This window comes from Nicotiana sylvestris, chromosome 12, assembly GCF_000393655.2.
Source record: "Nicotiana sylvestris chromosome 12, ASM39365v2, whole genome shotgun sequence".
Lineage (NCBI taxonomy): Eukaryota > Viridiplantae > Streptophyta > Magnoliopsida > Solanales > Solanaceae > Nicotiana > Nicotiana sylvestris.
In genome coordinates this window covers 27,728,560-27,740,611 of record NC_091068.1, presented here as the reverse complement: position 1 = coordinate 27,740,611, position 12,052 = coordinate 27,728,560, and the positions used below count along the sequence as shown (strand labels likewise).

Below are 12,052 nucleotides of genomic sequence, written 5' to 3'. Positions count from 1 at the left end.
TTAAAACTAAGAATCACACCTTAAATACCAATTGAATCAAACTTATGAACTTCAAGTTCTTCAATCTACTTCCAATGCGCCGAAACGTACTTATACTATTCGGAATAACACGAAATTTTGCGTGCCAGTCTTAAATGATATAACAGAACTATTCCCGATCTCGATATCCCGTTTGGACCTCGATATCATCAAAACCTGCTCTAAACCAAGTTTAAAGAACTTCAAAGTTCTTCAAGAACTCATTTTCACTATTTGGCGCCAAAACGCTCTCGGGTCGTCCAAAACCCAATCCAAATGTACGTCAAAGTCCGAAATCATCATATGAACCTATTGGAACCGTCAAATCTCGATTCTGAGGTCGTTTACTTAAAATGTTGACCGAAGTCAAACTTGGCCTTTTAAGCCAACCGTAAGGAACCAAGTGTTCCGATTTCAACCCAAACTCTTCCAAATCTCGAACCAACCATCCCCGTAAGTCATAAATCAATAAAAGTAAGTACGGAAAGTCTTATTTAGGGGAACGGGGTTGTAAAAAGTAAAACGACTAGTCGAGTCATTATAGGAGTAGCACGAGTCCTAATTAGTCGGGTGCATATATTTTGAATGCCAAAAGCATAAGGAAAAGAAAAATAAAATATGGTTGTTCCAGTTTGAATATTGCATTTAGTTACCATAGGTTTTGGAGAGGACAATATATATGACATGCATATTGCTGGCAAGTAAAACCATTTGCGCTAAAGTTATGGATGAATTTCTAAAGTTGGAGGACATCGACAGTAATAAACTCATTTACTCATAAGAACTGGCCCGGGTGAACAAAATGGTCAGTAAATATTTCTTGTGGCAGCTTGCTTTCTCCAAATTTTCTATACTTCACAAAGATAGTCTCCCAATTTTGGAGAAAAAGGGATCTAAGGCTTCAATAACCTTCCCGCTAACTAAGACACAAACATTTTGTGTAACAACCCAACCCCTTATTTTATGCGTTTATACTCCATTAGTTGATTTGGGACTTTCTATATATTCATATCATGTATTTGGACTTGTATGCATGTTTGGTTTGAACCTCGAGAGGCTCTGAATAAGTTCGACACCATTGAATATAACTAGTAAGCTTAAGAATTTCATAAGTTGACTTTAACCCTCGATTTGAGTAGTTATGCCGATTCATGTTTCGAGATCTTGGATAAAAGAAAAATTCGAATTAAGTCCATAATAGGAAGCCCCGTTAATTGGGATGTTCAAAATGGATACACAGATATTTCCTTGTAACTTGACTCTCTGATTGTAGCCAACATGCTGAAAGAGAAAAGGGCCAACAATTATTAAATGAATAACATCATTGAAAGTACCTCTCAGATGTTAAGAGGAAGTAAATATCAACATATTGCATTGCTATCGAGAGGCAAATCAAGTGACGGACTACCTTGCTAAACTAGCATCCACATCTACTATAGAGTCATACTTCTTTACTTTTCAGCAACTTCCTAAAGGAGCTAAAGGACCTTTTAAGTTGGATAAGATTCAAATGCCTGACGTTAGAACTAAGCTTGATAAGGCCAACTTTTTTGTTAGCTAATTTATTTCTCTGTATGGGGTATGGGATGCACAAGAATTGCTCACCATGCCCCCCTTTTTTTTTGTGAAGAATAGCCTATTATCCTTTTGGTTGTATTTTGGATTTTTGAGGTCAATGGTATATCCCCTCTTGTATTCCTTTGCTATGATGAAATATATACAACTCCCAATTAATCTGGGAAATTGAATAAAAAGAACGACTAGATGGAGAGATATACATACCTATTTTTCCTGCTCGGATCATGAGAGCCCTTGAATTCCATTAGCAATAAATTCCTAGTGGTCCAAGTTGTGGCTTCTTCATTGAAGTAAGATGTAATCATCTTACATATTACACGAGATTTAGCCCATGCAAGTCGTTCTCTTGACTTGTCGACTTCAAATATACTTGCAGCAGCTAAGAAATAAGAAACTAAGAGGTACTTTTTGCTTATTCCAAATTGTTGAAAGTTGCACTTTTCAAACCACCTATTCATGTTATGAACGCAAATTAATAAAGAAGATAAAAAAGCTAAATATTTTGATTGTTTATAAAGTTTAGTAGTATATAAGAAAGTTTCAAGTGCATACTGTTGCATAATCAGCCATTCAAATCGATGTAATCTAATTTTGCAGCTTGTAAATAAACATTGTTGCTGACATCGGGCATTCTACATTAGCAAAAGATAAACAAATTTACTGTTAGACAACCGTATACTTTGTGGTCTTTGAACTCTTAGTTTTCACCACTTGATTCATAGATGACATGGTCAAATAATTAAACATAGTATTAAAGAAAGCAAAGATCCTAAATTCAAGTCTTACTGTCACCCGTTATCAAAAAACATTACATGCTTGGTCGTTGGAAAAAAAATCAAGTTTACACGTGAGGTGCCTATTGATTAAAGGAAAATTAAGTAGCCAAAATTATTCTCTTTGACGAATTAAACTTTTAGATGAGATAATCAAACACTTCAATAAACATAACCTTTTAGTCTCCATAAAGGAATTGTCATAACATTATTTATTTGTTTGAAGTACCCAAGAAATAAGATTGGTAGGATTAGAATTTTGTAGTTTTAGCAAATTAAATGCTCTTTTAACTTTAATTTTCTTTTAACTACACTTATGTACAGGAAAACCAAATGAAAACTAATATAGGAACAGTTTTATTGACTATAAATATATAATATGCTATATTAATTCCAGAGAAATTAAACTTTGAGAACATATTTAAAGAGCTACCTGTATAATGTCTTGCCAATCCAAATATCATCTGCTCCACCATATTGTTCTATGTATAGCCTAGATTGCACCCGAGGTAAGCTTGCATACCATGGAAATTTTAGTGCATATCGTATCTATGAACAAATGTTGTCCAACATTCTTAGCAAATTGTAACAGGTAGTTGATTTCCCGTATTTTTCAAGTTGCTAATCGCATTTTCTACGGACAATTATATGTAGTTAACTTATAAAATTTATTTTACATTGCAGTATGTAGAAATTAAAATCTTTGTTCACTATTTACCTCCCCGGGGATGTCCTTAGCTATGGCCCATTTGTCTAAGCATTGGTTGTTTGCTAGACATTGCTGTAAGAAGTTGTAAGTGAAATTCTTTGCCTCTTCAAGAATCTTTTCTCCTGGGAATAAAGCTTGGGAACATCTATAAAGATTAAACATAGTTGTTGGTGACTTGTTCAGTTCACCTCTTAGGCAAAAGAATTGATCACCATCTTTGAACTTGTTTAGCACATCTGTGACAAATAAGATTTCGGATTAACTGATCAGTTGCAAAATTTTGTGAGCTTTACAAAAAGACTAAGTTTTTACAAACAATGGTTGTAAAGAAGTGGTAGTTAACTACTCAATATTCCTTTATCTTTAACCAGAAGTTTTGGGTCCGAGCTTTGGGCAAGGAGTCATCTTTGTTTTAGGGAGCGGTTTACCTTCCAATGTGGCCTCAATACGGCACCGGACATCGAATGAGAAACCAAAAAAAAGGTACTAACTTTCCATTAACTTGCATTGATTATACTAGATATTGATGATAATAAAGTACTGGGATGTGATGATTATAACTCTTATTTCTTCAAGAAGACATGTCACATATTGGGTAATGAGGTTACTGCAGCAGTAATGGTGTTTTTTGAAAGTGCTGAAATGTGCAACGCCATGATGTGCACCACTATTACTTTGATACCTAAAGTCAAGAATCCATCTAACATTAAGGAATTCAGGCCTATTTCTTACTGCACAGAGCTGTACAAGATAATATCAAAAGTCCTAACACCAAGATTACAGGAAGTTATGGCAGACCTAATAGATAACTTCCAAACAGCCTTTGTGCCAAGTAAAATGATTACTGATAACATAATTATGAGTCATGAATTGGTAAAAGGCTATGGGAGGAAGAACATATCCCCAAGATGCATGGTCAAAATAGATATGCAGAAAGCCTATAGTTTTGTAGAATGGGTATACATTGATCAGGTGATGAAGCTACTGGGATTCTCTGAAAAATTTGTGAAGTGGATAATGGCATGTCTTAGTACAGTTGCCTACTCTATAACAATTAATGGTGAGCCAGCTAAACCATTTGAGGCAAGGAAAGGACTCAGGGAGGGGAATCCCGTATCACCAGTATTATTTGTGATGGCCATGAAGTTTCTTAGCAGACTACTAAAGCCATTGAAGGAAAACAAGAAATTTAAATTCCACCCAAAATATGCCAAAGTCAACTTGATGCAATTGGGATTTGCTGATGATCTACTTCTTTCCTGTAGAGGGGACATACAATCAGTCAAGATACTCCATCAACAATTTTAAGTATTTTCTGCATCCTCGGGACTAATTGCAAATCCTAACAAAAGTTGTATTTACTTTGGAGGAATGAACAACATGACTCAGCAGCATATTATGGACATGCTAGGATACACTAAAGATGAACTACCTTTCAGATACCTAGATATCCCATTAAGCACTAAGAGATTATCAGCTATCCAATGTGAACCTCTAATTGATAGAATTTTAAGCAGGATCCAATGTTGGACAACAAATATTTTGTAATATGCAAGCAGAGCAATACTAATCAAGAGTGTTCTAGCTGCAATTCAAACATTTTGGGCTCAGATTTTCATTATGCCAAAGAAAATCATTCAGTTCATAGAAATAATATGCAGAAGATTCTTATGGTCAGGAACTGCTGAACCTATCAAAAGGCATTGATTGCTTGGGATTAATTGTGTGCTCGAAAGGTAGCAGAAAGACTAAACTTCATCAATGTGGGGCTGTGGAACAAAGAAGCTATTTGCAAACTCTTATGGAATATTTGTAGAAAGAAGGAAAAGTTATGGATGCAGTGGATTCATGCATACTATATAAAGGGGAACACTATATGGAATACAGAACCAAAGAGTGCATCGTGGGTCATCCAAAAGATCATATTCAAAGCAAGAAACTACTTTGAGGTTGTTGGATATACAGAAGAGGAGGTAAATATGATAGAGAGATTTTTTGTAAGAACACATATACAAAGCTATGCAAGGGGAGTTTCAGAAGGTACCATGGAGGAAACTAGTATGTAATAATCAAAGACTACCAAATTAAAGTGGATCTTCATACTAAAACTGGCAATACAAGATAGGTTATCTACAAAAGAAAAGCTAGCAAGATGGGGGATTATTGCAGACAAAACATGCTCACTCTGTCAAAGAGAAAATGAGACCTTACAACACTTATTCTTTGACTGTGAAGTATCAGCAACTATACGTCAGTAGCTTCTAAACTGGCAAGACATTTAGAGAACAAAGGGAGATTGGCAGGAAGAGCTGAAGTGGATAGAAAAGGTGGCCAAAGGTAAAAGTGGGGCAGCAGTATGCAGAATGTCATTAGCAGCAACCGTTTATCATATTTGGCAAGAGAGGAACAATGTTATTTTCTAGAAGAAGAAGAGATCTGCTAATTCTATCCTTCGACTAATCATTCAAGAAATACACGTTAGAGCCAAAATATTTCTTAGGTTAGATAGAATCAAGAATACACTGAATTGGTATCCTCATATAGTTTAGATAATAAAAGAAGTAGGAGAGGGATTGTATCAAGGCTAGATAACTCCCAGCTGGGGCTTCATGTCCAGCAAGAGCTATGATAGAAAACTAGTCTCGATTTGTTAGATTGTATACTTATACTTGGTAATTAAAATCTTTTAATTACCAAAAAAACTTGCCTGGACTAACATCAAATCCATGTAGCCTTAAAAACCTAGCCATGCATGCATCATCAACATCACAAACGTTTGAATTCCTTCCACCAAAAATTCCAATGTCCTTGTTCCAATATCTGTAGTTCAATAAATTAGACTTGTCACATGTAAAAATTGCTCAAGTTGGATATTTCATGATATTAATTAGGCGTAATACATACGGAGATACCTAAAGTTGGCACGATCTTTCACTTAAACACTTAAACTAGACCTCTTTGCAATTAGACACGTTTCTTAGGTAATTCTCATACCAATTAGACACGTTTTTTGCTGGTGGCATATAACGTGACTTCAAACCTATTTAGGCCGGTGAAGAATTCAAATAAGTGATTTTTCCTTTCCTAATTAGACACATAATGGTAACATGGATTATCAATTTTTATTTAAACCCTAATCCCTTTCCCAATTCTTAAAAAAACTATTTGTTTGCTTCTCTTCTTCTCAGATTTCTCCAGCAATTCTCCTTCTATTATTTTCTTCTCTTCTCTTCTTTATCTCGTTTTTGTTCTCTTCTTGGTATCAATTAATTTATTCTCTTCCCTTCTTGGTATCAATTAATTTATTCTCTTCTCTTCTTCCTCTCATTTCTGTTGTTGTCGTATTTATTAATGTCGAACTTCTCGGAATCGACGAACTCGTCAATGTCACCTTGCGCTGCTGCTCGAATCTGTAAGTATGGTGTTTCTCCAAAGTTGAATACTTCTTGGACCCAATTAAACCCAGGTTAGGTTTTTTGCTTGCAAAATCGGAAAGGTAATAATTTGTAAATTCTGTTTTATGAATTATTTTCTTTTATAAAAATTGATTAAAAGTATTTTGTGATATTTGTAGAAAAAGGGTGGATGTGATTATTTCTGCTGGTATGACGATGAGATGCCTACTCAAGCGAAGAATATAATTTGGAGTTTACTAAAGAGAGTCAAAGCTTTTGAAGAGGAGAAAGTTCGAGCAAAAAGAAGACGGATCCTTTTGACGATTGTTGTTGTATTATTGGTCGTTTTATGGAAACTATATGACTGATGTAGTTTGTTTGTTTCAGGTGTTGTTGATTAATATGTAATGTTGGTGATGTTGCTTTAAACTTCTATTTTGAAACTGTTGTTGTAATATTCAGATGTTGTATAAATACAACTGAATTTTGTTATAAACTTTTGAATTTTAAATCTGTTGTTGTAATATACAGCTGTTGAATTTTGAAAGTGCTGTAATATACAACTTTTATACAAGGCATAGAACCATAAGATGCAGTTTCAAAATGCAGAACATATAGACTGAAGTTGCTGCTATATAGACTAATTATTCAGAACATAGAATAACTATTCTGCCAAAACAAACAAAATAAGGCAGAAGTTGCTGTTACATAACATATATCCAAAACAGAACAGTAAGATTATACAACTGAATACAACCATTAAAGTTTAGTTCTTTCAAAAACTAGATCCCAAAATATAATAGGTTGCTGCTACATAACATATAGAGAAAATAAGTTCCTAAGATACTACTTCTTGCTGAAGTTTGCCTTCATCTGCTGCAACTGGGAAGTTGTGACAATATCTTGACCCTTCCACCTTAAGCCTCTAGCCTTAAAACCAAGGTCAATTCTTGTTGGAGTTGCAGTCTTATAAGTTGAACCACTTGCCATAACTCGTTGGCTTGATGTTCCAGGCTGCAGTTTGCCAAATAATGAACCACAATCAGTAAGTTATTTCTAAGTCATATTATAGATGAAATATGTATGAATATATTCATTTAGTGTTTGAGTTCCACTTGCAGCTGTGTAGATGCCAAATCTAACATTTTTGGACCTTTTTTGTGCTCCTTTTTCAGCATCTTCTTTACTTGTACCCCTTCCTCTCTTTTGGCTGGTAGTTGTTTTACCCTTTGGAGGAAGTTGACTACCTAATCCTCTTCTAGCAGGCCTGCTCGAATCTGCTGAACTTGGTGTTGGTTGGCTTGAGCTTCTAGCTTCATTATCCCTTCTAACCCTTGTTGTATCAAAACACACAGAGTTTGTAGGTTGGCTTGAGCTTCCAACTGCATTAGGTTGGATAGAACCTTGTGAGCTTTGGCTACCTTGCTGTGAAAGCATCCAATTTTCAGCCTACATAACATTGAGCAACAGATTACATAACAGTGATGGAAACAGATTACTAGATTCATATGAAAAATAGGAAACATGTGATGGCAACAGGAAATATTTGACAAGAAACATTTACCTTGCAATATCTTTTGTTATGTCTTTGTTGATGGCACTTGGAACATGTCATTTTCACTCCACACTTGGACAACTTTCCATATTTCTTTTTTGGTTCATCTTTGCCTTTTCTTCTGTTCCTATGAGGTCTACCAGGCATGGGTTTAGGTTTGGGAGGCTCTATCTAAGGATTTTTGGTTTCAGACCACATCTTCATATTTGTCATAGGCTGGATGAAATACTTGTATGCTTTTAAGAAGGTATCCCTCTTATACCAATGCTCCACTGCCTGTTCAGGTTCTTCATTTATGTGATAGTATGCAAGAACAACATGTTGACATGGAATACCCCTCAACTTCCAAGCTCTACAAGTGCAAATCTTATTAGTCAGATTAACTACATGCTTATGCAGCCCTTCTCTAATCTCAAATCCAACATCAGCATTCCAAAAGACAGTACATTTTCTATCAAGCTCTTTGTTATCCTCTAACAATAGCCTTGTCATAGGTGATATATCAGATATCCAAGTATCAACAAATTTCAACATATGCACTTGCCTAGTCATTATTTTCCTTCTAATCTCCTCCAACATAGTTATAATTGATTTATGCCTAGAATCTAAAATCCATGAATTAAAGGTCTCACACATATTATTTTCAACAACATCACACTTGGAATGCACTTCAAAATAAGCTCTAACCTATGACTTTTTTGGATAATATAACAAATCCCTACACATATCCTTACCAAGTTTGTCCATTTTCTCAAGCTCCTCTTTAAACTAAACTTCATAACTAGATTTAGAGCACCTCCAAAACTGTTTTCTCCTTACCTCTCCTTTCCATTTCTTATGCCAATTAGACCATATATTCCTGGCACACATCCTAAATTCAGCATTAGGTAAAACTTCATTCAAAGCTGCAGCAAATCCCTACACAATAATTAATTCAAATTACAGTAGCGTATTACTACACATAACAGAATACTTAGCAGCAGCAGAATACTAATGAACAGCTAATTACTACAACAGCTAGTTACTTAACAAAATAACAAAATACTTAATTACTTAACAAAATAACAGAATACTTAAGTACTTAACAATTGAACATATCACATTAATGAACATCAAATACCGAAATTACTTAATAGACTACTTAGGAGACAACAGAACATAATACTTACCTTTTGCATATCTGCCATCACAGTCAATACTTCTCCAGTTCCCAATTGCAAATCATCTTTCAAGTAGTTGATAAAAAAACTCCAGCTATGTTTTGTCTCCTGGTCCAGAACTGCCCATGCTATAAGAAACATTTGTTGATTTCCATTCTTGCCAACAACAACTAGAAGCTCACCTTTACAAGCACCCTTTAAGAAACAACCATCAAAACCTATGATTCTCTTATATCGTTCTAACCAACCTTTCTTCAATGCATCAAAGCACACATAAAAGTAAACAAAGAGATTTTTTCCTGGCTCAGTTTCATTGTCCATCCTTACCCAACATGAGCTACCTGGATTGGTCTATTTTATCATACCAGCATAATCACATAATCTTGCAAACTCCATATTCCAATCACCCATGAACTCTCTAAGAACACGCAGTTTAGCCCTATAACAAATTTTCTTGCCAACATACAATCCTAGCTTGTCCCTACACAACTCCTGTATTTCCCATATCCTTATGTGGGGCTGCTTAGTTATTTCATCTTTGAATTTCTTTGCAACAAACTTTGAAGTGAACAACTTATTCTTGTTTGAAGTATCACATTTGTGTACTAGGTAGTAGTTCTTTACTTTAAAATCACATGAATCTCTATCAATACAAGCATAACACACCCATTTGCATCTCTTTAATTTACACTTAGCCCCCACCCTATGTGGTTCATTTGGTCTCAATTTAATCTGCACCTTGTACTCAATTGCATAATTTGCTAATGCTTTCCGAAACTCTAGCATTCTCAAAAATCATCCCAAGTTCAAATATAGCAACTTCACAATCAGGATCATACCTGACTTTTGTACTCCTCCTTCTTGCTGGTATATCAATACCAAGAATAGCTTCAGGATCTAACTCTTCTGTGCTATCTTCACTATCAGCCTCTGAACTATCAATAAACTGCTCATCACCACCTAATTTACCTGCATATCTTGAAGTCTTGTTTCTTTCAATATCCTCAAATCCTGTGTCAATACCTGCTTCTCCTAGTGGTATCTCATCTGTTGCAATTGGTTTTTTCCTCTGCTTACCCTGCCTCTTACTCCTCCTTTTAGCCCTTAGAGATCTTAATTCATCATCAACATTTGAATCATCTTCTTCAGGAAGAACATCTTCTTCTGATTCACTACTCTCAACATCTGATTGCACTCCATCTTCATTAACATTATGGTCTGGTGGTTCATCTCCATCAACAACATTTAGAGTTGGTTCAGAAGAATTGTGAGTTGGTTCAGCATCATTCAAAGTTGGTTCAATAGGAGGCTCAATATGTGGTTCAGCAGCATTGTGAGTTGGTTCAGTAGGCGGCTCAATAGGTTCTTCAGTATTTGTATTACTCCCAGGTGTTGCCCTAGCTTTAAATTGGTCATTACCACCCCTACCTACTTTTGCCCCACATAAAAGACCAACATTTTCTTCAACTACTTCACGCTGACTCACCCCATGACGCAAATAAACATCCAAAATATCACCATGTTTTAAATCTTTCACAAATTCATATAACTGAATATCAGAAAAGACTTTGATAAAATCATCATCTTTTTCCTTTTGACAATAAAACCCTTCGACAACTGCATACCCAAGGTCTTTAGTATAAATAGACAACTCGACAACACTAAAATGGTCTTTATCGATAGCAACAGCAAAAACATCTAATTCCCCTTTGTATATTGGGACAAATTGCTCGATAAATGTACCCCCGTGGTGAAAGCGAGTTAAAATATAGTCATCCTCCATAATATTCCCTTACATAAGACGACAAGGGACCAACACAAAGGAAAACCCCAAAAAAAACCCTAGCTTTATCAATAACTTACAAATAAAAAGCCCTAGCTGTAGCAATAGAAAATAAGGAGAGATTGGACCTTGAAGCGTTGTAAATACGGTGAGAAATCAGTGGAAATACTAGATTCCAACACCATTGACCAAAAGAAGAAGAAGCTTAACAGTGGTAGGACCTTTCTTCGTTTTCATCGATGGTAAAAGGAACACTGGTAATATGTTTAGATCGTTTGTTTAGGGCTAGTTATTTGTATTTAGTGGAAATAACACTATATAGATGAGGTGGACAGTGAGGTGGACAAAAAAATGATGTGGCACGATTTATAATGGTTACTTTTGCCACGTAGACGGAGATTGCAGAACACGCGCTTGGTTAATTAATAAGCCAGCAAAAAACGTGTCTAATTTATATGAGAATTGCCTAAGAAACGTGTCTAATTGGAAAGAGGTCTAGTTTAAGTGTCTAAGTGAAAGACTGTGCTAACTTTAAGTGTCTCCTTATGTATTACGCCTATTAATTATGTGAAGCAAATGAAGAAGATTTATGTTGCTTGTTGTTTACCTGAAAACGTGATTTAAGAGTTCCTTCAACTCTTCCGCAAAATAATAAGAGATTCCAAGGCGCTGTAATCGATCAATCGCCCAAAGTCTTGCTTGCATGTCAACTGGGTAACTATGTGGCACTAAACATATCGCATTTGCAAGATATTATTTGTTTGTTTTCTATAGTTAGACTTGCAACTCTCACGACCTTATTACTCTCTGTGTTTTAATTTATGTAGAAAAGTTTGATTGAGCAAGAAAGTTTAAGAAATATTAGAGTTTTAAAACTTGTAATCTTCAATATTCCATAATATTTATGCGACCATAAAACTTGTCATTATAAGGGTAGCAAATGGGCATGTCGGGTCGGGTTGGATATGGCAAAACGAGTAATGTAAAAACAGATCATTTTCCCGACCCGAATCACATTTACTACAGATAGAAAATGAGTTAATCGTCAGATAATGTGGATATTCATATTATCTATAGCTTT

The 12,052-nt window shown here is 35.3% G+C and overlaps 1 pseudogene; it reads right to left on the bottom strand.

Annotated features, from left to right (window-relative positions):
* Positions 1 to 1,241: 1,241 nt before the first annotated feature.
* Positions 1,242 to 12,052, bottom strand: part of LOC138882833 (copal-8-ol diphosphate hydratase, chloroplastic-like) — a 94,327-nt pseudogene continuing 83,516 nt past the window's right edge.